The sequence below is a fragment of the Rhodnius prolixus genome, unplaced genomic scaffold (genome assembly GCF_049639745.1).
Source record: "Rhodnius prolixus isolate KJV_2025 unplaced genomic scaffold, Rpr scaffold_8, whole genome shotgun sequence".
In the NCBI taxonomy this organism is placed as follows: domain Eukaryota; kingdom Metazoa; phylum Arthropoda; class Insecta; order Hemiptera; family Reduviidae; genus Rhodnius; species Rhodnius prolixus.
The window spans coordinates 11,899,241-11,925,646 of record NW_027411593.1 but is presented as its reverse complement, the minus strand read 5'-3'; the positions used below and the strand labels follow the sequence as shown (position 1 = coordinate 11,925,646).

Sequence of the window (26,406 nt, the reverse complement as noted above, 5' to 3'; positions counted from 1 at the left end):
AACGTACTACTTCACTGTCCACCCTCTTCCTTGTAATATTCCTGGGATATCTGTAAGATAAGTGGTGAATGACACAACTTTGATCGAAATATGCTTAAGATTTAAAAGATTGATTTATTAATTGTACCTTTAAAGCTCTTTCAATTCTGAGAATTGACTTCTTCAGTGTCCTTCAAGTTAACTTACTAATAATATCCTTTATTACATATTTTCAGAAGCTACTGATGAAGGACTCCGATGGTATCCGAAACATAGAGATTTATGTTTTATTATAAAGAAATGAGTCTTCGATAAAAACACTTTCACCAATATAACCTCATAATAAAACTTCATTATTTAATCTAGTAGGAAGAAAGTCATTTATTTATTATAACTAGTCATTTACCTATAGTAAATACTACTAAATACCTTAAAAATAATCCAATTTAGAGACCTTAATTCCAGATGTAACCATCTGCAAACACACAGCTATCTGAGTATTGGGGTTTTACTTCACAGTATTAATGTTTTTGGTTTACTTATTCATTCTTTTGTACCCTGTCTACATTTAATATATTTATTTATAATAGTTACTGTACTTAAATTCAGTGCAGCAATATGACGTGATCGTCAGCGCGAGAAATCGAGAGAAAGATTACTTGTAGAAGAAAAGGGATATTTCGATTCTTAATTCTGTGCTCTGGTATCCTTACATCCTTGTAAAACGAAGACTCTTAAATAATAAATAAATTGCCAAAAGCATTTTATTTACGGTGCGAAAACATTGACTATCATAACAGGAGGCAAAAAGGAAGACTCCGGACAACAAGACTTACGGAGACCTAAGGTGGCAGTGAGGGTGGGTGGAATTGAGGGGGCACATCCCAAAAGATATCCTTTAGTACAGTAAAATTGTCTAATAGTATCCAATGTACATGATAAAGCTAATGGCAACAGGCCAAAACCTCTACGTTTATAACCATATCAGTGTTTATGCATAAATATTTATTTCTGATTTCTGTAAACAGCTAAATGTTAAGTACGAGTTTCGCAGCTAGCACTTCGATATATTTTAGTGCCAGTCGCTAAAGCAGCGTTTATTATTTTTTATTTATCCTCGGCAGCAATACATATTTCGCTCACAGATAATATATCTGTAAAAATATAAAAAGTTTTGATTGGGTAATTATTTTACGAACCAACATTTAACAACATTGACATTACACTCAAGAGATCATATTCTAAAAACCAATTTTTTTCACCACAAGAAACCTCAAAACAAAAGTGATTCCACACAGAAAAGAAAGTTTTACGTTCGCGATACTTCCAATTATTACCTGTAATAAGTTAGTTCAACCATATTATCTCTTAACTCTCCTTTAACAACTTAGTACCAGTAATTCGGAAATCATATGTCATTTCTTTTGTACAAGAGTATGTGGTATAGTAATACAATTATATTAATTTAGCAGTATTGACAAGAGTTGTGAAACCAACGTATAAGGAACCTTGTCCCACTCTGTTAATGGGTTTCAAAGTTAGAAGATAAAATCAATTAACTTAGTGAAGGAGCAAGTTAGTTGTCGGCTGAAAGTAGGCAGACTGCGGAACAGTACAGCAGAAGAGAGATGATGTCGGTGTGAGAGAGATAGGTGCGAGAAGACCCATAGAAAACCAGAAGGAAAGAGATAGAGTGAGAAGAAGAGAGAGAATAGAAAAGTAAATGCAGCAGATTAATCCAGGCGCTAGTGCCCTGCTACCAGTGCCACCTGCTTCACATTTACATACATACATATATATATCTGTATGTGTTTATAATACTAAGGCAATATCCTTATGTATTTATACATGTATATGTAGAGTACATACTGTTATCCTGGATATCATTCTTATAAAGAGAGTGTCGCTTACATCTATTTCATTTTCTCCTTGAGAATAGTTCTATTGATTTATGGACTTACAAAATTAAGATTTTAAATCTACTCAAGTTTTATTAAAAGAGATTAAATTTTCCATTATTCAACTCAGTAGCTACAATTTCTCTTTTCATTTGACAGTGTGCATTTACAGTGCAAAATTACATTTTGAAAAGGTTTTAAAAGTTAAAATGAATGATTAAAATGTCTGTCAGATACAGAAAATTTGTTATGCTTGAAGTAACTCAGAATATTCAGTTTAGATTTTTAAAGGAGGATATTTGTGCAACTATAAAAGAAGTATATGAAATATGACTGTTTTCCTGTTTACCTTCATATTATATATGGACTCACCCAAGAGGCAGTTTTAGGATTACTAACAGCCGAACATGAATAGTAGATTTAAGCAAGTTACAAAAAAGTTCTCTAATCTAAAAGTTGCCCCCCAAGTTTAGATTAGATTTGATTTCGTGAGGTTGGCCAATCAGCTTATCCTCATATTACTCACTTGCACAAAACGCCTTATGACGGCGATACAACACTGTCAGCAATCTCAAGCCCTATCCAAGCTGCAAGTCAGCTCTCTTTTAAATATAAGACCACATTTTCTTAGCAGAGAGGTAGCGGATCCAGTTCATGGCAACACTTTCCTAAATTTTTTCTAATATGATGAAGAATGCATTGTGTATGATGGTGAAGGTAGTTGACGAAGTTTAAACACATAAGAAGATAACTCCTCTAGGAGTTTCTCATATAAACTAACTATAACTAGCTTTTTTGAATTCACCAACGTACGCAAAACTTCAGCAACTGTACTTAGTTTTTTTTCCAATATTCTTAGCTTCCAATTATTCTAATAAGTCATACGCTACAGTAACAATTTTCTAAAATTCCTCACATAATGTACTAACTGAAGAAAAAAAATAAATAAAACAAAAATCCTTCCTACAGGCTAACTAAAAGTTGACATTATGTAATGTATAAGCGCGAGAGCTGTGTGAATGCGTTTTAAATACCTCAAATAAATGTCCTTCACCTAAGAAAGAATTGGTTAGTTGTCATCTGCGTGTCCTATTCATTTACTTTGTCGCTTACAATCCTTCCTTAAGATTCAATGGCTGAAAAGTTTACAGAGTTTTCTTGATATTCTGCCAATTTCATCCAAAAGATAGTGCGTAGAAAATTACACCAAAACCTACAACAAACACAAAAAGAGTTAAACACTGCCGTAGAAAATTTATTTAAATAATAACTTCATTTTCAAATGTGAACAATTCTCAGAGTAACTACCAAAAAATAAATAACCGGAAGTCCAAATTCATTTCTGAATTAATTTTTATATTCAACATCTGGAAAATATCCAGATAAAAAATCACAAAAAAAGCGATATATTTAAAAAAAAAAACCTACAAATATTAAGTGGAATAAATCTACAGAAATCTTCCACTTACATCATTTGTTAATAGCCAATATCCAGACAAATTTTGTTAGAATTCACATCTGCCAAAAAAAAAAAAAGAAAGTCTATTTTTATTGCAAATCCAAACTTCAGTAAGAAATAGTATATTAAATTTTTTCTCAACTTGTCTGAGAGAATCTTTCCCTTGTGCACATAAACTTTTAGCTCTCCAGCCCTACCCCCCAAAAAAGCTTCGAAGTTAGGTTCAAGTTAGAAAGAAGACAAAACTTCTTACATGTATATTTTTTAAAATAACTTTTTTGTACGAAACCCAACTGATTTTTCATATTTTTCTTACAATCAACAATAATAACAACATTCTGGAAATTGATTTATCATCACACCAATCATTACTTCGCAAATTTTAAGAAAAATAGACGTTACTAGTTGGCATTTAATATATCATATTCCATATTATATCTGACTGTAATAGACATGAGACGAAAAGGCGCACTGGACTCCCAAACGGAATCACTGGTTCGAAAGGGCTGCTGGCCCTTAGATATTCTCATCCAAGGAGGTCCTTACAGCTCACTGTCCGGTGAACAGAGTAGATATCGAGTTAGACAGTGTAGTTTGTAACAAAAGAACAATATCCGGAGGCCGGATTAAAAAAAGCTCACTGATCTCACAAGTTAACGCCCCTTATATACCCAGACAGTTCTTCACCTGTCTCAGGCCAGAGTTGTTGGACCGGGGCGCATTTTTCCAAACATTTTACTTCCCAGTTCAACTCTTCTCGAAAAAGAAAAACATGGCCTATTACGAAGGAAATACCATAAGGTGGGTTTTCGAAAGTTTGCCATCGTTTTAACATGAGAATGCTGAGATGTAATCTTATGAGAACAGAAAAACTTAATCTGAATGGTAACTGTATTTTTTTTAAACATTAAGAAAAAGCAAAAATTAATTTTGCTCAAAAACACACGATAAGAAATAAAGTTAAGTATTAATGGAAGTATGATCTTATTCTTCTCTTATCACTAAACCCTTAATCATCGATGACACCGAACAGATTTCTGATAACAAAACGAATATATATATATAATTCGTTGTCATCCCCATAAAGCCAGTCAGCATTTTGAAGATACTAAATCAAACTGTTTAAGCTACTAGACCACAATAGAGTTTAGGTTAAGTCAAAGCTATAAATTTACGTTCTGTGTAAGCATAGACTAAATATTATACACTCGTTCAAATACAGGTTTTAGTAAAGAACAAGGTCAATGAAATTATTATAAAATTCTAAAAATTCAACATTATTTGTGGAAGGAATTAGTTATTTTTAAGAAACGATAGTTCTAATCATATTTATTCATCAACAAAACTTCATAGTTTTTTAATAATTCTTCACATAGATTGGGAGGCCTACCTATAACGAAAAATGACACTACAAATGTGATAGCGTGATCTCCAAGATCTTTATTATTAATCAAGTTAATAATTCCTAAAAAGAAGGATGGTTTTAATAGGACTATTAAGTACAAGATAAAAAAAAAATGGTTTCTTATCATCCTGAACTTCTCTAAGCACTGACATAAAGAAACCTTATTCCTTTGTACTCCTAAAAATTTTCAATTATAAAGATAATAGACTTTATATTTGCATAACTAAGGAAATAATAAAACAGAATTTCTTAAACTTCATAGTTTGATGAATGGGGGGAACTAGCAGGCACTAAAAATTAAATATTTAGTGAGCTCTTCGGATGGAGGCAATACAAATTTATACAAAAAAAATAATTCAAGACAGTGTTAAAAAGCAGCAGATGGAACACATTACATTGTTAACACTTAAACATTGTATAGCCCATAAGTTACCTCAACCAAATGAACCAAACAAATAAAATCAGTGGATTCGTTAAACATAGTGAAGAGCTTTTGAAACTTAAATTACAAACAACTTGAATTTTGTAATAGGTCACCTAGAAATTGGTATGCATACCAATTGATCCCAGGTCTGCTGTACTAGTGGGTAGTAAACGTGGAAATGTATTTAAATAGCAGAAGCGAGCACAGCATAAAAGTAAAAAAAAAATCGTAAAATCAATATTCATAGAAAAAAAAACAGACGCCTTTTTAAAAAATACTTTTTCGGGCACTAACCTACTATGTATCTAGTAGCGAAAATTCAATTTTCGTTATACTCCCATTTAGTAGAAAAAAGACAGTAAATCAATCCAAATATATTGACATAAAGATGAGTATTTATATATACTCTACATTTATCATACTCGCATATGCAGACGGCCGAAATAAAATAACCTGCAACCTGGTTGCAGGAATGGAATTCAATCAAATAAAGAATAAGGATGTTCCCAATAACAAGATGCTATCAGCAATTTGTTTCATTCAGAAATCAAAAATGTGTAGCATCTGAGATGAACTGTAGCAAATTTGGAAAGGAAAAAATGTTTACTGCGCCTAAGGCTACATTTTCCTGGGAACCAATTTATGTACCCATTTTCAAATACGCATAAGTGAAGTTTATTTCTATACTAGATTCCTCCAACCTACGGTCCTTGGAGATTATTGAATAATAGAAACGTTTTTGAAATTATTTTTTGTTCCATTTATTGTAAACTTTAGAGAAACGGTTTTTTAGTAAAATTTAATCAACTACGATATATACAACAATCGAAACATGATAGATAATAGACAAAATATAGTCTACGAAATTTCTGAATATTGACCATCACTGTGAACCTATCCAGCTTTTTAATGTACAATTTGTTTACCACAAAATAGAAGGGAACGTTTAATTTGACTTCATAGAATTCTAGATTGCTACTATTGTAGAACTAAATGAGTAAAATGAAGTGGAAAATGGAAGCAGTAATTGAGGAATTTGCACAGAATTAAAGCTTTATCTCCTCATAATAATTTGCACACTGACAATGCAACATAATTAAACTGTCGAAAATGGTTAGCTTACGGTTACATCACTAAATGTTTAACAAGAAGAATCAATTTATCAAAATCAAAGGAAAAATATACAAATGGGTACGACTTGCAGCCTCGAGTATGTTATTGTATATACATATTTTCTCCATTCACTGTAGAATTAGGTGTGTTCATAATTACAATAATAAAGATTAATGAAATAGTACTAGCTATATATACTCGTACTTCTTTTATTTAAAAATGTGCAACTTGTATAAACTTTAATAGTTACACATTAATAAACTTTAATGCTGCTTATCCAAATAAAACCGTAACCAAAATGAAAAATAAAATAATTATTGAACTACTAATGAAGGAAAAGCAATTCTCACGGCCAAAGGTACTGTGTGGTGCAGGTAGAGTTATTCAAGATTCTCTGATAGGATTTCCTTTCCCAAAAATGGAAAAAATGCACTAAAAATTTACAATTTAGTATGAAATCCAGTAATCTATATCCGAGTGATTTTTAAGGAGTATATTTTTAAAAGCACCCTACCTGTTTTTGTTATTAGTTATTATTTCATTTTAATATTTGTGAGGTACGGCAATGAATGAAATGTATAAATGCTACCGTTTCAATAAATTGAATACCTTTTTCAATGCATGCAGATATTGTAAGTGTTGAATATATTATGATAATTGGAGCGACAATTAATGTATTGCGATTATTTTTATTATCTGTAACCGTCTACTCACTTCTAAAGTTTTATTTATTTATTTATTGTGTTTGTGAGCACATTAACCAATATTGTTCATAAGGGCTGGAAAAAACCAACATATTGGTATGCTTCCACAGTTAAAATGAGAGTCAAAGATTAATGCACTACGTTCCCAACAGGAAGAGCATTTTTTGGAAGAAGTCACAAAGACAAGAAACCTTCGCTGAGGATAACATTTCGAAGCTACTTTTTTAAGGCAAATACATATTTCGTAAATTTTATTTAAAAAAAAAACTCTAAAAGCAGACCACTACTTTAAATTTAAACGAACACATTTATTATAGAGAAACATGTCTCCTTTAAACTAACAAAAGTACAATTAAGACCGGCATTCCTGAAAGCAGAAACTTTGTTAATCTTAACTTAGCACTTAGCCGAAACATTTTTAGTTCATAGTTGCTTACTTAAACTTGAAAGGTTAAGTAAATTCTTGACTGTTACAGCAAATAGTAAGTAAAGAAAGTAAAGTAATGCTTATTGTTTCAAGTGGAATTTGCGTCCATCTATCGATTAGACAGGAAGGTCTAGAAGGTATTAGCAAACATACTTAACCATAAATTTCTCATCACATTTAAGACAAACAGTAAATAAACTCAAGGTAAGACCACGAATCAAACTTATTTTTGTTGAAATATACTTTTTACTGTATTCTAATAGCTTGTTATGAATTGGAAATCGATTATTTATTTATCTAAAAGAAGTACTACGGAGTAAGAAATGCATTTTTCTCTTTACCATTAAAAAAAAGAAAAAAGTTCCTTTATTCACCTTACTGATTCCTCTTCGAAATATGTCTTCATTTTCTGTAGTTTAAAAGTACCCAAGTTTGAGTCAATTCGTAAGCCTTTTCCATACCAGAAGCTGTAGTCAGAGGCAAAATCTGCAAATTTGTTTTCATGAACGTAATGTCTGATATTCATTAGGGCATTATTTCATAGCCAGGCAATTGTACATCTAATTGAAAACTTTAAGGAGCAAGGAATATGTCTAGGCTCTCATTGTTGAAGTGTGTCCATCTCTTTGCTCTTAAAAAGATGAGGAATAATTTCACAACCGACTTTACAATTAAAACCAAAAATTACAACCTGTGGTAATAGCATATTGAGGGAAGGGATTAGCTATGAGGTTAGCATACTGGACTCCCACGCGGAGGTCCCGGGTTCGAATCCAGCAGCTGACCCTTAGATTTTCTCTTCCTAGGAGCTTCTTACAGCTCACTGTCCGGTGATGGACAGTGTTATCTGTAACGAGAGAACACTGTCCGGAGGCCGGCAGTGCACTGGAAAAAGCTCCGTGCGCTAATAACCTCAGCTGTTGATGCGCCAAAAAAAAAAATAAAAATAAAAATAAAAAAAATAGCATATTGATTGAAACCAGCCATGAAAAAGTTGCAAGTAGTTGTTTTTCGGACAATTGATAGTTTCTTAAGTAATCAACGATACTAGACCCAACAAAATGAAATTTACTATAACAAATAGAAAATTGAAAGGAAAATATGCTGAATAAATTCAATAGCATAATTTACAGAATATTATTAGTATCATTTAAGTCCCCCCTTTTTTTATTCTTTTAATTGAATTAAATTCTTAGAAAAGTTGAAGAATCCCTTCAATTCAATTAGTTAGTTTGTAGAAGGGGTTTTTCATTCATTAGGTTAATGAGACAGCCGCTCATCTCATTGAGGAGTATAAATTGAATTTAATCAGTGATTATCTCCTCTCCTGACTCTCATCCTAAAGTTTGTTTTCTTTACTCGCCGTCCAACCTTCTCCATCATTATTTTCTCCATTTTTGTGGGAGAGCATTTTATAAGGAAATGCGTCTCATTTCAAGAAAAAATATTCAACTTCAACAAAGACAAAAACTGAAATAAGAACCCAAGTCTAATTTAACTGTGATTACTAACTTCAATTTCAGGAATAGCCTCTCTAATATTCATCATCTCCTAAGACATTCACCCACAATGATGGGTGACACCCTAGAGAAATAAGCTACCTATTATTAACTAGGTACCTAGTTAATTTAATAACATTGCAATGAAGGTTAGTACTTTTTAATCTGTATAAAACTGAATAATTACGATAGAATTTTTAGTTCTTATGAATATTTTGACTTTCTCTTATTACAATCTTACTGAATTTTGAGTTTACAGAAAATGAACATTCTAAGGATTTCTGAATATGAAAAAGTATTGTTTACAAACTGGTCTGAATCTGTGATCAGCAAAACTCCACAACGAAAAAACAAGAATTTCAAAATTTATATATTACTTTAATAGCCGCCACCAAGAAGTTCCTAAAATAAGGTTCTGGTCAAAAACAATCTTCCAGATATTTCACTTCACCAAGTCGATGTTTTATTTTTGTCTCTGAAATCTCCACTTTTCTTTAAACTAGATATTCTAATTGGATACCAATGTGATTATCTAATATTCACATTTGAAATATAATATATTGTTATAAAATTACATTTAGGGCTATGGGGAAATTAGTCAACATCCTTCTTTTAAATTAATCCAAGCCTCTTCATAGATTCAAAGCTTTGACTTGCTAGTGCTGGACTTTGTGGTGAGTATGTCTAGTAGACTTAGTTCACATAGAAATCAGGCCTTGGATAATAATAGAACAGCACTTTATATAAAATTATACATATAATAAAATAAACCACTATAAAACTAATATTATAGAAGTTTTTTCTTTTTATTTCTTCTTGAAATAAAAAGAAAAAACATCCTGTAATGTAACAGGAACGCCCCTTGAGAATTGGGGTGAGAATGGAGTAATGGAAAAGTAATTCAGACAGACTATGGGTCTGCCTATAGTTTAAAAGAAATGACAGTGGCAGGAGATTGGCATAGGCTATGGGACGTAGGGACTAAAACCTGATTGATTCTTGAGATATTTCACTCTTTCTAATCTCTTATCTCTCTCTAACTGACTGGCTGAATTGTTTCAAACGTACAGGCCATTTCAGTAATTTGTTTTTTAGATTTTTATTTGTTTGTTGTTTATTACTTCTTTTTTTTTTAATTAGGGAGGTTATATTTGAATTCTATGGAAAGTTCATGTTTTCAGATATACTAAATTGTAAACAAAGTTTTGTAGATAATGTTCTTCATGATCTACAAAGGTTTGAATTATATTTTTCAGGGTTTTCCAATTGTTTCGAAAATTAAAAAAAAAAAATTTCCTTAAACATAGTAAAATTTCCTACTCACGTCTTGTTTCATTTAATGCGAAGGATTTCAAAAATAAAAAATGATGTATCGGAAGCAACCATGTAATGTGTCATTTCTTTGTGAAAACTTTTTAATTCAACAAAAAAAAAGAAAGAAAAGTATTTATATTTTCATTGCCAAAGTGGCCGAATTAAGCATGTACTCATTCCTTTTCGATTTTTCTTTCTGGCCGATTTAATAAAAATTGATGAATAGAATTTCTAAACATAGATACAACACAAACCTCTGCTTATGTAAAACAGAATCTTAATGGAACTCTACTTCACTAGAAAGAATTCCTAAATAATGAAAAAAAAAGACATTTCAATAAAAATATCTTCCTGAATTTTTGAAAAAAGTCTATTCTCTAAAAACTCTAAAAAACTTTTTGAAATGTGTGTGGAAAAGATTGGGATTACTATTTAGGAGGTACGTGGAGGGGACCACAGAGAAAATGCTGGCCGTTCCACTATTTTATTATAAGATGTTCTTGGATGAAAATATTTACCTCTTAAATGTAATTTCAGCAAACACTGTACTCTTCTAATACAGACCACACAATAGCAAAAAGATTGTTTAGGACATCCAGCTACACATTTCGTGTCTTCGATCCACAAGGTAAATCCAGATCAATAGTTGGACATCATATCAGCCTGCAAAAGAATGTAGAGTTTGAACATAATATGGTTGATCTTAAGAGAACTTCTCTAAACTGCCACTTTCCTCCTTTAGCGCTTTTTACGATAAAAATCACTAACTGGTATTCTCTAAAATGAGATCGCACAACTTTTGTTTAAAACTATTCTCAGAGTACATTAAAGTTACAGAATTTAAGACCTAGGATATCACACTGAAGAATAAACCTATTAAAAATTTAAGAAAATAAAATTAATTATTTTTGATAACAAAGTCAATTTTAGCAACAGAATGACTGTTGGCAGTTTCTCATTGATCCTTACTTGTGTTCCCATTTTTAAATGAAATGTTAATCTTCTTAACTTTTTCCAAGCAAAAAGTTAATATCTTGATATAATACTACTCGTAAGTAATTAAAGGGTTCGACAACAACAAAAAAAATTGAAAAGCCGAAAAAAGACAGCGATGTTACTTAAAAGATGTTATTTAAAGTAAGGTGAAAATATGCTGATTTTGAAAACAAAAAAGAGGAATACCCTGATCAGCGATACGGAAAGTTAGAGTGAGAAGACAGAAAGAGAAAGAAATGGACGGATTCAGAAAGATAGCTGCATTAGTCAAACTGAGAAGAATCATGAAGGAAGAAGAACAAGAGAGTCTACAAGACACAGAAATAATAATATAGCCTGGTCAAAAGAAAAGATGGTTGAAGACACATTTTTAATGGTCCCCGGAAGAATAGAGGGATTAAGAATGAATGTAAAAGTCAAAGAATGCCTTAATGATGAAATACTGACGCTTCGAGAAGCAGGATTGAACACAATGAGCAATATGTTGGAGGAAAAATCAGTAGCAGATTGGAAGTGCTGTCAAAAAAAACTGTGCGCCAACACAGTCCAGGCTTCATAATAAATTATTAATCTAGTAATGTATGCGAGTCTGGTAATTTGAATATTAGTGAACTGTTTGTAATTCAGACTGTATTAAAATAAAATGTTTCCCACAGCGCTGATTTGACCAGGAAAATTTATATAACAGTATTGATAAAACTGAAAATCGCTTGCACTATCCGATACATAACTAATAATACTGGCTTCAATAAACCTCATAAATTTTCCATTTTGAAAAAAAAGAAGTGAAAAACCGTAACTAAAGCAAGTATTAATGGTTTTCCTCAGGCAACAGTTTATCTCATTCAATAAATTTTTAAACTATTAATTATATATTTAAAATTTAGTAATATGTGATCAAAAAAAATAAATACTCGTGAAAAGGCAAAAAAAGTTTGATTTTATCATCGCAGCAACGTACTGTTAATATTATAATTTAGACACGATTTACGTTAGTAAAAATACGTCCAATAATGCTAAATAAGTTCGATAATCATTAGTTCATATTTAAAATTTGCGAATACGTTGGTTTATAGTTAAATATAGTTATCGATTCTCAGATATGGCTGCACGCTTATTCTACCAGTATAACTGAACTTTTAACATTCTACCTTATGATTGATATTGACAACAACATCAAACGTTTGTGAAACAGTAAGAACGATACAATATCAAAAAATTTTACACAGTAGTACATGGATAACGCCAAGTCAGGTCACCTAACATTGGACATTCCTTTTGAATAAATCAGTCACGTACGTTTTACCTGGTTGGATTTTATAGCAGCGTGATTATATAGTTATCAAATATAATAGTGAATATGCTACATTAGGATACGTTGAATGAATAATAAAGACGATTTAGGAAATATTGCCATTACAAATAATCATCTTCGATATTATTATTAGTGGAATAATTTAAAAATTAAACCCTAAATATAAGGGGCAGAATGAAAAGTATAGTTTACATTAGTTTCATACTTTAAAAAAATTATTTTACTAAGCAAGTTAAGTCTTCCTTAAAGACGTACCTTGAATTGTCTGTTTTTAGACTGCTCGATAACCGAACATAGTTGGTTAAATGCAACGCTAACACCAAAGATGGAAGTACGATCTCAACTCTAGATCTTAAATTTCCAGGTTATAATTGCAGCAGTGATCATGTTAAACTGTGCATAGGACTTAAAAGAACTAAACGATATAATATTATTAATATAATCTATATTAATTTGAGTATACATGATCCATTAGAACCGCTATCATTACATAAAATGTGATGTGAAGAAAGACCCTACGTCTTTGTCTCACCTTAATTTAAACAAAAAAAGTCATTAATTGTAGGTGTTGCCTGTAATTAAAATGATACTGTTGAACGAGCGTGATGACACATTTACCCTAAAATTCGCCAAAACCTAACGCTGTTCCCTACAAATACTTTCACACCAAAAGTACTAGGCTTAACATTCTATGTCCCAGTTCAAATGAAACTTTTTTGGAAGTTGTCTAAACTAAGCAATGAAGGAAAATGTTGACTGACGTACATCTTTTAAATCGGAATTTTGTCAACACACGTACTATTACATCGTTAAAATACTAATGAACTTCAACCCATCTAAATGACTAGAAGTAAGAATTTAGTTGTTTATTTTATATAAATATATGTTAAAATAATGAAGGACCTAACAATATAACCCTATGGTATGCTCGCCATCGACAAAATATTTTCTGCTCAACGATCTATTATTATTAACTTCTAAAGTTTGTTTTCAATAAAGTTGGTAAGAATTTAATAATAAATCTTAAGAATACTTTCTGATATATGAAGAGATCAGCCTATTTATTTAACTATTTAGGTTTTTCACTTGCTTTAACTGCTTATAACTATTATTACCTGGGAATGAAAACTATTACCCAAACTTTTATTATACCTAAACTAGTGTCGTTTGTTAACAACTATGCAAAGGAGTACGTCTTTTTTCAGTCCCTATTAAATCATAATTTATTAATAGCAATAAAATTCTAAATAGATGAAGAACTGCAGAAAAGTTTTATTCAATACCAATTGTTTAAATTACCAGTTTACGGTCGCATCTTGGCAAAAAGACTACTACAACTGACTACTTACAATTTACTTCTTGTTAAAAAATCAGTCCTAAATTAGGATAGTTCTAACATTGTTAACATGAAATAAAAGTTATGACATATGTAGATAAAAGAATAATTTACAACAAAACAAAACACAAAAATGCACAAATTCTTTTGATATATAAAATGCAACTTTAATTGATTAAGTTTCTTCAATTTGAAAGTTCTTACATGAGTTGCCCTAACATATGTTTATACTGATACAGATGATACGTTTGTTCACGTTGAAACAGAAGTCCTAGAATATGATTAAAAAAAATTATAGTTCAAAGAGAAACAGTATCGCATTACCTATAAGTACTTGAGTAACAAGAATATGTTTGTCTTTAAAATTCATGTGAACCTCACCGAACGACTTCTTTGCACAAACGTCTCTACAAGAAACTTTTTATTTCATCTTTACAAATTTGTATTAATAAATGGCAGGGGCATGCTTTGATTCGTTATAATGATATTACGTTTTAGATAGTATTTAAGTCTTACTTTGAGGCAAACACAAGAACATTTTTACCAGGAATCACGATAGCAAAGCAGGCTCCAAAGCTATACCGGAGCGCCCAGAATACAAAAAAAAAAATCTATTAGGTAGACACCTTCACACATTTCCGCAAATATTTGCTTCCACTTCTCAGATTAACTCTGAAATATTTATATATGAGACTTCGTTTCATCTTTTTAAGAAGTTCTTTGCTATCTGTGCCAAGTCTAGAGAGAACAAGTCTCATCTCATATCAACTTTAAAATAGTGGATTGAGTGGTGTGATGAAAAATTGACTTACTATGCATATAATGCTTATTTTCTTTCCAAAGCAGACACCGGTCTTTAAATAGGAACATATTAAAACTTCTTCAATGTAGAAATCTGTAATTTATTGCAGCAAATGTATGCTTCCATTCTCAGCTTAATTTTATAATAGAAAAACAGCTATAAAATACTTAATATTAAAGGTGATTCAATAAGTTGCTCGTCAGAGTTTGCAAGAAATCTGATTAATAATTTAAACTGAGAAAACTGATGAATTGAAGTTTTTGTTTAACCACTTTTCTCCTTTATATTAGTTTAATTTGGAAAAATTTTTGGAGAGGAAAATTTAATCTAACAAGATAAATTATAATTATATGTTAATTACTGGTTTTAAATTTTCTGTGGTTTTTCTTTCACTAAGTTCAGTGTAAAATAAATGTAAATTTACTTCTCTCTAACGCTACATGTACCATGAATGCCAAAATAGTTCAATATAATATAAAAAAATTTAATATTTGTTCAGAGTACTTTTTTTTAGAAATTACGTTATGAATTTCGAATTACGTTAATAATTGTTATTATTAATTACTAATTATTTACATGAATCACATGTAAAAAAAAGCATTCACAATTTAGGCTGGGCAGAGGATTTCTCCTTGAAGTTAATGTTGCTGTTCTAACAAAGTGAAAGGCCAACGAATTCATTGATTTTATCGAATTATTTTAAATTCGTTCATCTTCAACAAAATCTCAAGAAAATAAATAAGAAAACCATTTAATGAAGTCGCAGACTGATGATCGGAACTGATTCCGATCTTTTGAATCCGCAGTGAATAACCAGTTCAAGCTTCGTGCGATTTTTCGTTCTTGGGATTTTTTTTTTTTTAACAAACAGTTACTTAACAATTGAACAATGACAATAATAATAATTTAGAATATATATAGTATATAATTTAAGTACAAAAATAAAATAAAATAAAAATACAAAGAGCGCCAAACGGGTAACTTTTTAAGGTTCTTGATTCCCTACTGGTATTATTCCAGTAAAACAACGCAAATTTACCGTGACAAAACTTTCACTTCATTATGCAGCCCATAATAAGAAGTGGAGAACTTCTTAACATATCCAAGGGAATTACAGTACACCAACTCCAAGTATACGAACACGTACTTCAACTGTAACTGCAATTTAAGGTAATCAGTGATACTGAAGGAAGCCATATATGAATTTAAGAGCTTTTAGGTAGCAGAGGATTTGATTTTACAGTCCTTTGTATAAAGGAGAGAACATATTATGTCCATTCATTCAAAATGATATGGAGGGAGGATTCTAAAAAGGAAAAAAGATGAAGAGTGAGATGCCCCCATACATCAAGCAATAAACTAAGTAAAATTATGTCAGAATGTTTTGGAACTAAGTTTTATAAGCTATGAATTTCAAATTTATTATTAAGAGAACTTGTACACTGCCGGCTAAAAAGATGACACAATAAAAACTTTAATTTAATTTGGAACTATGATAAGAAGTGCATGCAATAATTTAGACAAGCTACGATAAGCACGTCATATGGCGCACTTTGACGCAGATGATTCATATATTTGAGATAAATTATTAAGTGATTTTTTTTATTCTGTGTGTCTATTTATGTTACCTATAAAATGCGGAAGCAAACTAAAATCTCAAATAGCAACTGAAAGCAACTTAATTATAAGGAAACTCCGTCAAACAACATTGGAACAAAAAATTAAAAAAATATTGTCAATAATTCTTTTACTTAGTGAGAGATAGTCGCGATCGTGACGATTACAATTTACTCCCGTAAGTCTGAATTTTCAAACAAATTGCATGTGTGGTGTACTTAAACGAAACTAAAGAACAGATCGTATAAAGATTAAAATTTGATATTTCTACTCGGTACCTCCTCCATATTATCACGGTGGCAAGCAGTTTGTTTACCACAAACTTAACTTCTGGTTGTAACATTTTCCTAGGAATATACTTTTTAAGAATTTCTGGGGGTAAAGTGGGGTTGAGCTACCCTGAAAGTGTAATTTCAATTAAATTTGCAGCCATATTTCAACACAATTTTCTTTTCTGCTGAAAGTATAATTTAAAAAATTATTTGAACTTCTGAACCTTTTTACTTCAATGATACCAATGTACACATTTCCAAGAGGAGGTGGAAATCTTTAAACATTTTTCTGTGAATAACACAATCAATGTTTTAACGTTGATTTTATTTCATCATTTCTGTTCAAATTTAAGAGAATAAGTTGTGTGATTAGCCAATTAAAGTAATTTTTTTCTGAGGATTAATGAGTATTTTAAATGTATTAATTCTGAAATTAATAATATGTGAATAAAACTTTTATTTCAAATTTGCAACACTTAGTGAGTTAATATTAGCAGCGAGAAATTTTCGTTTTTGTGGTATTTTTCTACTAAGCAGAGCAGACGATTTATACTAATGGAGCTTATGTAAGCGGTATTTTATCATTTACTTTAAGTCCACTATCCTCCAAGCAAAAATCCCTGGTCTTAATCCTTCACTATTCATTAGGAGTTAAAACTCTAATACTAGTTTTACTAGAGAATAACCATCATAGCAATTAAGAACGTTAAGAAAAATATACATCTTTCTCTTTTTGCATATATTTATCTTCTTAATTAAAACCGGAATCACTGACTTATTATAATTATTACTTTATTTTGTTTAATTAATTCCCCCTTTTCAATTAAACACCTTGCTATCTTAAAAATTGAGTATTCAATAATGATCATTTAGTTAAATAATTAGCTGTTAAGCAAATCAGGGAGGGACGTTTCTTATCTCAACGTAACTGGTAATATGTCTAGCTCTAATTGGAAATTAAGTAAGCTTGACTGAATTTAATAATCATCATAAGATTATATAAGAAAATTGCTGTTGTTTTTGTCATCGCGTAATATAGCGAATTTCAGAGTGTTCAAGGAATTATGTAATTTCAAACGATCTTAATAACGCGTTTATTTAGTTTATTTTTATTTTAAATGGATTTTCAAAATGGCAGAAAGAGAAGCTGTTGAGAAACTGACTTCTAATATACATATATATTTTTTTTTTTATATACATGTGATAAAATATCTGCCGAATTGAGGCTTACCTACAAACGTGCCATTTCTCACTTCAGTTACTTCCGAATAGGTAATAATCCAGCAAATTGAATGAACAGTTTAAGTTCCACTGTTTAATTTTGAAAAATCAATGAGTGCGCAATTCTTTAAATACGGAAATCCTTGGGATTTTAGCTTTAAAAATAATTTACATTTCTGGATGTGTACAAAATAATATAAATATATCTGTATGTTTTTGATTGTTGTGTTGAAAGCTTCTGGCTTAAGAGCGTGATAATTCTAATTATTTGATCTCCGCTATTAAAATATAATAATAATAGCTCAGATTTAATCATCGATTACCAATAAATAGAATTTAATACAAATATCATCTCTTAGGATTTATACCTACTTAGTTTTTTCCATTTGCCACTTTTGCTATTATTATTAACTCAATCTGTCCTGTTACTATCTCAATCTTTCTATGTTCCACTGAGTCTATCTTCCTTATACTACCACCATCACCAACTTTTGCAACCAATCTGGACCCGTAATCTTGTATATTCCGTACTTTTTTAGAGTTTTAAAGACAGCATAATCTTCATAATTTTCTGCAATAAAAACCTGGTTAAAAATAGAAGTTTAATAATTAAATTAAATCAGGAAAAAAGCAGACCAGCCACCAATGGTTTTTTTTTGTTCTCTTGACCTTATAAAATATCTCTTAATTCTCGTGAAAACTCAATTAAACACGTTTGCAATTTTATTCTCTTACCACAGTAAGATAAAGTAAAAAATTAATTTAAAAATTTTCTTTTTTTTTTTATTTAAAAGTAAGGTAAAAGAGAATTAAGTGTGAACATAACCTGAGACCAGTTAGGTAAAATATATTAAACAAGTTAATATCGTTGCTTGGAAGATCTATTTTTTTTTCTTTATGCTGTTTAACACAACGCATAAATTTCCATTTTCTTCATTCCGTTGCTTCAACTTAATGAAAACTTTTTTTTTTGAGGGGGTTGAAAAAATATAAAAAATAAACCTTAAAATAAGGCTTTCAGGTTCACTTAAAAATTAATACAAATATATTTATAATAAAATATTGAAAATGAATAATGAAATAATGAAAGGGATATTTTTAATATTCTATGTTGAATTTTACTCTCAGAAGAATAGAATGCTTAATTTTACGTATGACCCATAAATTTAATATTTCTAAATAGATCAATAACAAAATTAAATGTAAACTTGAGATTCAAAGAATATTTTCTTAAGAGTTTTCCGCATTAATTCAGACAAGCCGACTTTCCATTGCCTACCGTCTTTAATCTACTCTTGGTCACTCCTTTTCGCTCCTCTACACGTGTACGCTTGTCCTATCTGTAATAATGAGTGGGCTAAAATTTGGCTACTTTATGCTAACCAATAGACACAAGTGTAGTACACTCCAATTCACTTAAAATTTCGTTTATAATTCCATTGCTAGCTGGGTGATCGACTGTTAATGAATGCTATTCGGAGTTGAAACGGATATCGGTAGCACAGAGACTTCCAAAGTAAAGAAGGTAAAGTTTCAAAGGTAGGAACCTTATGAATATTCACCGGACGTGAAGCTGTTTCCTTCTTCTCCCTCCTTAAAATGCTCAGTAGCCAATTTGGGAGTCCTGTGATGATTTATTCTGAGCTAATCGTCCCAACGAAAAGATAAGGGCCAGTTTTAGCCGTCCTGGTCAAGCTCAACACCTACAGTCCGCTTAGAGTTGTGACATTTGCTTTAATTACTCGAGGATGAATTTGTAGGCTGTGTCTACTCCGGAATATCTAACCTCTCAGCTCAAAAGCTGAAGAACCGTATGAACTTCAGTACAATGGCCAGGTCTTCGCCAATGAGTCCGAAGGAATGGAATTGCTAGATATCCAACGTCTGTCCGAGAAAACTCGTAAATTCGCCCAAATTAGGTCAGTAAATCAGGTATACTCCGGTAATTCCATTTTGTTCTCAAGCTTGCCGCTTGTCCCCTTGCGAGACCTAAATCAAATGTGAAATATAAATTTAATGTGATTTTCCGTTTTTAAGTTTGCAGGTTGTACACGCACACATTCTAGCGGAACTAAAAATACTATTTCAGTAAAAAATCAAAATTCTTAATAAGCGTGATCGCGCTAGTTTCTCTTACAAGAAGTACGAGAACATAGTACCAACTTAAAAGAAAATGGATCATTTGGAGCTACGAGAATAGTAGAATTTAAAAAGAAATATATACATGAATATATTGAGATATATCAGCTGAGGCTGATATTATTTTCAATTTATTCATTTGCCAACATTTTGTTAGCATACAGGTGAAGCATAAAATGGCTGCAAGAAGTTGGTTGAATGGAATGAAGGCGTGGGACAGTGCTCTACCCTAAAACCACAGAAACAATTAGTAAAGGAATGTCCGCAAATATTTTGAATACTTGAGATATCCAACAATTTTCTAGGAGCACACAGCACTTTCTCTAAAATGAGCAAAAAGAGAACACAGAGATTAAAAATACCTGAGAATTAATCACAATACTCGCACACTTTTCAATAACCAAATGTTCCACTCTTTTGGCTCAAGCGATATCATCACCGAATTTCATAACTCAATAAAGCACAACCATCTTACTTAAATGAATGAACTCATTTCCATTCAGTTTGACTGAATATTTTACAGAAAAATAAACAAAAGAATAATAAATAAAAAGTGAATATGTTCTCTACTTTAGAATACCACCACTCTAACCCCGAAATTTAAAAAAAAAAAAATGCCAACCCTTAACTGTATTCAATTAGAAGAATGAAATTCATGCTCATGCACTTTGAAAAAATTTAATATCAACGTTCTTTCTTACCCCAGGCGACAGTCTACAAATGAAATGTAAAAAAAAAGGTATAGCTAAATTGTTTAGAAATGTGAGCTATGCAAACAATTTTTACATTTTTTTGTTTTGTTACGTGGTAGAATAAAACATCAGAACATGTGCAACCACTGGTTTTTGTTTGACAAATCACCCATACTACTGTCTAAATATTTCAAGTGGGAAGAGTTCCTTTACCTATTTAACTAAGAGAATAAAGGACAACCATATGAATACGATAGGAAGGCTTTTGTAAAAATAAAATAGCCAATAAAACGCGAATTTACAAATTTGTTATTTGAATTTTTTCAACGAAAATAGCAGCGATGTTTTATAAAAATGTACAACTAACATATCCTGTCAATTTTGATCCCTATTAAAATTTCCTTCAAATAAACATCAAATTTAATTTTAGATTTATCTTCTATTAAGATGCACTAAAAGCATGCCACGACGAAATAGGTTAAAAATGCAAAATTTTTGTTTTTTTTTAAACCGTTCTTTGAATTTCTTCCAACTGCACTGATTAATACTTTTACGTGGTCAGATTTTAAAAACAGGGGCAAACCTTTTAAAATTAATTTCAGGACATGGCACATAACAGGTGAACAGAAAGTTAAGGGTTAAATTTAAGTTTAAATCAAAATATTATCGTGATTAAAGATTATTCTCTTATTCTTATATATTTGGGAAGATGGTGGTTTTTCTCTGTACTCTATAATCAATAGCTTCCAGCAACAACTGTATGTTCAATGTTCTTGAATGTGCCTCTTTAAGTACAACTTTTTCTTCTTTTCATATGGAATTGGATGCCCCTCCTATCAAATGCATTTACGCTTTCCGTAATACTATATACTGTAATAACGCATATCATAATAGGAAAAAAATGTATGTCATTTTCAGTATCGCACAATCTAAGAGGCCAAGAGGATGGGCAAAAATTAATGCCGGTAGCTGAAGTTGAACGGATATTACGCACCTGAGCAAAGAGAGGTTTAATTTTAGGTAAAAACAAACATTTGGGATGGGTATACTCGTTCATCCTACTTTAATAAACATAAGGCCACTAAAAACAGCACTCACTGGCAAACATTTACAAAAAAAAAACTGTTTAAAAGTGAGCGAGCAATGATTTTTTTTAAACTTGAATAACTGACAAAAGTTTTATTTTCATCAATTACAGATGAGTTTGTACATAAGAGCAACTGTCATTTCTGAAGTTCTTCAAATCAGGAAGTTCAGGGTAGTATTTAATAGACCCTAACATTATTCAGCTGGTAGAAAGTCAAAAAAATTTAAAAAAATGAGTGCCTGGTAACAGTGAATGAGCTGTACTAATGGTTGGAATGATATTATGAGTTTAGAAAACTAGTTGATGTGGATTGAATCAATCAAGGAACCTTAGTCAACTGAATAGATAGGGTGCCGTTAAGTTTATTTACCATTTCATTCCTTCAATTCAATCTACTTGTCCTCTGGATTTCTACATAATAACGAAAACACAATAAAAAGTAAAACAGCTACATAATCTTTACTCAACTTTAAATATTTCCTCCCTTACATAAAGCATATTTCTCTTTGAATGGTTAGGGTACGTCTGTTAACAATCTTCGTCAAGAGGTAAGTAATCCAGATGTGGCAATTCCTGATTTCTTCCTCAATATGTAAAATAACCTCCATCCTTCTAGATGGATTCATCTTTCTCTGAGAAACTCACTTTCATAATCATTTTTTCTCCCTTCTAGACATTCCACATGCCCACCTAATCTTTTCAGGTCTTATGAACCACCGTACAAGAATTCAAAGGCTTGTCTTTTTTATTAGCCATTTTTATAAGCTTTTTTTTTATAAAAGATATACTAGGATGAAATATATTAAAGAATTTTCCTCTCTACAGTGTAATTTTTGTGCATTTAGGGGTGGGTAAGCCGATTTGAATATTTTGAAATGCCGTAATAGGCTTACTGTATTATATAGTCAACCACAAAAGTGGATGGTACGAGTACATTATTAGAGGACGTATTTATTTGTGTGGTGGAATGTTGAGCTAGTTGTTTGTCAGTAGATTCACTAAACTTAATCAAACTAGATGAATTCATCAACTGTAGCTCTTACTGTGAATATAGAACGAATTTTGATATACTTGGATTTGTATTTGTTTATACACAAATTCGATTATGTAATGAACGATTTGGAGAATTAAAAATTGTATTTTATAGAAACTTGAACGGCCAGTCGATCTTAGGATTATTTTCTATCAATACTAAATCATAATCTTGCGTGATAATAACCATGCAACCAAGCATAATCTAAATCATAAAAAAATGTGAAAAACAGTATTCTCGCGATTTGTACACTTTTTTAAATCTTATTTATTCAGTACAGAACCGAAAAAAAAAGTTTAAATTATTCTTTATTGAAATTTTTCAGTCAATGCAAAATGAATTTTGATCACCCTCTATTTTAAATATTAGTTCTAAGAGTTTAGATCCTACTTCTTTATTTAATCTTTTACTTACAAATAATAATTAAATTATTATTATTATTATTATTTTTAATTTATTGACTTATTTATTTTTTCAGAAAAACTACACAATCGAGAAGAAAGGCAAATAGAGGTGAGGTACGAATGCTCTTTATAGATGATTGGTAATAAAAATTTACCCTTTTTTTTTTAACTGTTCTATCTTTCTTCATTATTTCACTTTAAAGACAATGTTCTTAAAATTCAAATTTGAATATATAATAAACTGTCATTAATTTCAAAAAATATGCATATTTCTGCATCCTGTAAGATATAACAATAATGCCAACAGATAATCTCTGGGGCGACCTACTAAGATTAAAACAGGCTAATTGTAAGATCAGTGTGGACAATTAAAACAATTAATTAAAAACTGTAGCCTTTTCTAACGGTTTTTACAGATAGACGTCGAGTCAGTCTTACGACAAATCAAGCCTCTAATTGAAGTGACTACGTTAGCCGTCATCTCCATATTAAAAACTCTTGCAAAAGAATTAATGGTGTACTTAATACAAAACGTAGGTGTTTCCAAGTAAATGGTTGTTCATTGGGTTAAAGCTTCAATTTTTAAACTGTGTATTCCAGTTGCATTAAATCTAATCTAATAACCTATATTAGCAAATTGGTTAAGCCCTTATTTCAGTAAATTATAAACCTATTAAACAATGCTAAACTGCTCTTTCTACCTCAATAATTTCAAAAATTTTCCTCAACGTTCAGAGTTAATGCATTAAGAAGAAATGTACCTTTTTCCTCAGACGGTCTTGGATTCTAAGTACCCTGCTAAGTTGTACTGCTTCGTAGGTTTTTTACCTTCTTATTTCAAACACATCTGTTACAAGTAGTATTCTGTTTTCCACTCCATTTCTTTCAGCCTGGATGGTGAACGTTGAGAGATTTATAACTGTAGAGAAGAATTTTCTTATAAATTCTAATTTAAAGCATCGGAATTTCCCACCTAAAACAAATGTAAATATATTAACCACATTTTCAAATATGGACCATTTATTTATTTGTCCATAATTAAAGGTCAAATAAACCTTTTAACAATATAAATGAAAACAACGTTGTTTAAAAAAAAGAGTAACAAAGTATTTTAATGTGAATTATTAAAAATAAAAAATAGAAATGGTACCGAACTTCAAAATTAAAACTTAAGAATGTATAACGCTAATAATGGATGTATGACAATGTTCCTGTAATTCACACAGAATAATTTTGTGCCAAAATTAATTAAAATTTCAGTTCGCTGGATCTGCTTAAACCGCTTAAACATCTAATTAACATCTCAATACTGTTGAGCAGTATTTGAATTCAATGAATTGTAAAGCTTATTTATTTATAGTTCAGTATTACAACTTCCCTCTGGTGAAAAGATATTGCAGTAAATAATATTTGTTTTAACTCTATTACCGTTAATTTTTATTCTATTCAGTATGAATCATTTTAAAATAAATTTTTTCGACTATAGGAATGCTTATTATAATATACATCGTTCAAAGGTACAGGCATTTGGCGAATACCAACAATTCTACAGTACTTCTGTCCAATTCGTTTAAATATTATCCATCTGCTAGCTATAACCCAGCCATTCGACGTCATCAGTGACCAAGCCTGTTGCTAGAATGAAGAGACTAAAACCTCTCCAAAGCACATTAGGCCCACCAAACAGCTTCCTTGAAGAATAGTATGCTATAGTATAACCAATCGGACTCTATTGAATATAAAAAATAGCTTCTGCTCTTGGCCCTGAGTCTTGAACTAATAATTACTGTTAAGAGCATATCTAGACTCTTAGAGATGTCCCGAAAGTGAAGGGAATCGACAGAATGGGATAATTATTTCCTCATACCCTATTCCCAAGCGGATTATATCCTCATATTAAAATCACGCCCTGCTGGAAAAGTAAAATGCCCTCCCGGCTCGCGTAAGTGAAGGTACTTTTTTCTTGTCGGCGCCAGGTGGTCCAGTTCACAGTACAATCATTCTGTGCCATCCATCCTTTTGCATGAGTTGCAAGTCAAGCTGGATTTAGCTTAGTAGTATTAACATGTGGATTCGCTAAACCCAAACAAAATAGTAATACATATCAACTGGTCTGCAAATAATACGTATATATATTCTATACATTGAGAATAATTCCCTCGGTCAAAAAGGCCCTCAATTTCATCATTTTACCACAATAACCACGGCAATTTCATATTCCATATTTCTAATCAAGACATCTGGTTATTCGTTATTTCATTATTACGACTTCAACTGTAGCACTCCAACTTTTATCACGCCTCATTGTTGTTTAGAGGCGCTATGATAGCCAAGCAGTTAAAGGCAAGCCCACTCAAAGCTAAGATACGCTGTGTTACTGGGTTCGATTCCCGGTCTGGAACCTAGATTTAATTTAATGGTCGTTGGTCATAAAGCCAGCCTGAAACAGTAGGCACTACTTTACTTACTGCTTTTTACGATTATTTAGGAAGTAAAACCGTGCATTTCAACAAGAAACACATTCAAATCATTGCCGATGAATTATATTATGTCCTCCAAAAAACTGATTAAAAATAAAAATAAATGAAATTTCAATGAACTAAGTTTAAAGAAATTAGCTGAAACATTTTTAAAAAATCACCAAAACACTATTCCGCAAAGAGGCAGTTGCAGATTTTATCTCATTCTTTAAGCTGATTTAAAACTAAACAAAACAAAAATACGAAAAAACAAATTATAAAATATCAAGAAAGAAATTTATTTTCTTTCCTTTAAAATTAATGAATTTAATACAGCGAAAAGTGGGAAGAAAGCAATCTCTAGCTAACCCAAGTGGTATACCACTCCACTGCCATTAGCATGCTGTCATTTGTATTTCAAAGCTGTTCGATAACAGATTCAAAATCAATAAGATATCCTATCTGCGTCCTTTATTAATATTCTAAAATTATTTTCAAAAATTGAAAATAAAAGTGGTGATAGTTGTATTTTTTTAAAATAAATTAAATTATCGTGAATGTTTAGCCTTTATTCTCTTAAAAAGTGAGGATTTTAAATGATTTCTGAAATGACTTCTATCAAATAATTTTTTTCGCTTTTTGAATAACCTGTGCCAACTCTGGTACGAAACAAAGCTTTAAAAAAAAGCACCACAGCACTTTCCTTACACAGCACAGAAAATCATCATCACACGATCGATTTCCCAAACACAAAGATACTAAAATCAGAGGCAAACACACACACAAACAAAAAAAAAAGGGGAGCACTAGA

The 26,406-nt window shown here is 31.0% G+C and overlaps 1 protein-coding gene and 1 long non-coding RNA gene across 5 annotated transcripts in view; one reads left to right on the top strand and one right to left on the bottom strand.

Annotated features, from left to right (window-relative positions):
- LOC141450880 (uncharacterized) overlaps positions 1 to 26,406 on the top strand; it is an 88,705-nt gene that overhangs the window by 41,386 nt on the left and 20,913 nt on the right. For 2 of the 4 annotated variants that reach the window (XM_074121753.1, XM_074121757.1), the window contains exon 2: positions 23,211 to 23,245. The gene's annotated coding sequence lies outside the window, so the exon portion shown is untranslated. Of the gene's footprint in view, positions 1 to 23,210; positions 23,277 to 26,406 lie in introns of all 4 variants that reach the window. The other 2 variants (XM_074121754.1, XM_074121758.1) reach the window with 2 other exon arrangements.
- Positions 14,035 to 15,504, bottom strand: LOC141450895 (uncharacterized). The gene is made up of 3 exons (XR_012456425.1): positions 15,096 to 15,504; positions 14,682 to 14,764; positions 14,035 to 14,140 (listed from the first exon to the last, which is right to left on the bottom strand). It is a non-coding gene; the product is annotated as an uncharacterized lncRNA (long non-coding RNA).